Source organism: Solanum pennellii, chromosome 1, assembly GCF_001406875.1.
Source record: "Solanum pennellii chromosome 1, SPENNV200".
Classification (NCBI taxonomy): domain Eukaryota; kingdom Viridiplantae; phylum Streptophyta; class Magnoliopsida; order Solanales; family Solanaceae; genus Solanum; species Solanum pennellii.
The window spans coordinates 32,266,030-32,266,236 of record NC_028637.1 but is presented as its reverse complement, the minus strand read 5'-3'; positions in this window follow the sequence as shown (position 1 = coordinate 32,266,236).

Sequence of the window (207 nt, the reverse complement as noted above, 5' to 3'; positions counted from 1 at the left end):
AACTCCCGTCACTACTTCTTCGTTGTCGGTCAATGAGACATACTGGGTACACGTGGTTTCGTACTCATATTACGCTTGTTGCACTCTTTGTGGTGCAGATTCGATTCCGAGTAGAAGCACATCTCATGGAGTTGACTCAACAGCGTTTCAGATGACTGGCTCTGCTAAGCAGTGGTGGAGGGATTATATTTTTGAAGCCTGAGAACC